The sequence below is a fragment of the Megascapheus bottae genome, chromosome 11, assembly GCF_031878675.1.
Source record: "Megascapheus bottae isolate mThoBot1 chromosome 11, mThoBot2.hap1, whole genome shotgun sequence".
Classification (NCBI taxonomy): domain Eukaryota; kingdom Metazoa; phylum Chordata; class Mammalia; order Rodentia; family Geomyidae; genus Megascapheus; species Megascapheus bottae.
In genome coordinates, this window is record NC_143519.1 from 17948681 (window position 1) to 17950534 (window position 1854).

Consider the following 1854-nt stretch of genomic DNA (forward strand, 5'->3'; position numbering starts at 1 on the left):
TCCTCAAATCATAGCAAGATTTGTATTTGTCATGAACAAGTGGAATGCTATTTCACAAAACTACATCCAACTTTCATCAACGTGAGTAATTGAGTCAGTGAATACATTTAAATCAATTAAATATCTTGACTTCTCAAAAGATTGCTGATAGTGTATCTGTAGATTTTATTGCCCTTCTCTAAACTAGTCACAAAGGAATATTTCAATATCCTAATTTTAATTTATGAAAATATAAATATAAGATGAAGGATACTTTCAGTAACTTGTGCTTTGGTTATAAAGGAAGACACTGAATTGAACATTTAAAATTGGACCTCTACCTCAAAATTCAATCATAGAAAATCTGTCCCATGTTTCTTCTACTTTCTCTATAACACACACCCTACAGTATATGCTAACATGTATTATTGTACAAAAGCAGCAACCAAAAAGGAATAAGTATTTATGATATTTTGCCTGACTAGTCTTCAGAAACTTATGTGTAATTTTAATGAGTCTGTTTTTGACAGATTAACCCTTTTGTATATATTATGTATAATTTTGTATATATGATTATATACATAAATTATACACTTAAATTTATATATGATGTCAGTAACATCATATATATAATAAGTTAAACATCTGAAAACTATGAAATCCATATGTATGCATACATATTGAGGAGGATATGCACATGTTTATACATGTATATGTATGTGTGTATATATATTTATATACACCTGCATCTCAAAATTTCACAAATAATGCATGTCATTTTATTTATTATTGCAATACACTGTTGGCTATAGGCTGCAGAAGTCTTCGTGAAGATCGTGCCTTTCTACTTAAATACTGCTACTATTTGTTCTCTTTCATTTTTAGAAATCCTCATAAAAGACTGATTTTCTTTTCCTTCTGAATCAAAGAAATAAGCCACAAAAAATCAAGAAAAATTACTCTTTGCTAGAAGGACATATATTTCTTTACTCCATAACTTCCATTATTAGAAACTCAAAGGCCAAATAACCATGTTTTTTATTAAATCAATATTTCCATTTTCATGGTCTTGATTAATGTACTCATTTACCAAGATTGAGGACTTAGATAAAGGATGACTCCGATTATACCTCTCTAGGTTGTGAAATTCCTTATCTTTACATGATATAGCTCTTAAACATTTCCTTCAGTTGTTTGTCTTTGTACCTGTTCCTTAAAAAAAATCCTGTTTTGAACTTATGCTTCAGGGTCATACTCTGATTTGTTTGTTTGTGCTAGGAGCTCTTTCTTCCTTTCATTCTTCCAGAACAAGAATTCATTTCATATCATTGATCACCCTCTTTCATGTCATTTATTTTTAAATGAAATTACCTTTCTTCTGCTGTAAAAGTTGGCTTGGTGTTTGAATTGTATTCTTTTGCAGATTTTTGAGTTTTCTCTTTCTGCCAGATAGGTTTGAAATTAAATAAAGTGCCTCAAAGTCTAAAACAATTAAATTAATTAAAAATGAATTATAAATGGGTCTAGACTTGCTCTTGTTCACCAAATGAAAGAATGACAAACACAAAATATTAATAAATATATAAACTGTTTTATTCAAAGTTGTTTAGTTTTGATTTGTGTCTATAGTATCAACATTCTAACTACATCATAACTCATGAAAACATTAATATTAATGTCCATATAGGTGACAAAATGAGCTCAGAGCAATTATGTAATCTGAGGTCACACGGCTAAGAATTTAGTGAGACTCTGATTCAATATAATACAATATGATTCCCAATTTCATGCTCTGCCTGTACTTGGTCTATTGCTATTTTATACTGCTTCTATTACTGTTGTATGTGACCAAGATATTTCAAATGTAATATGTAT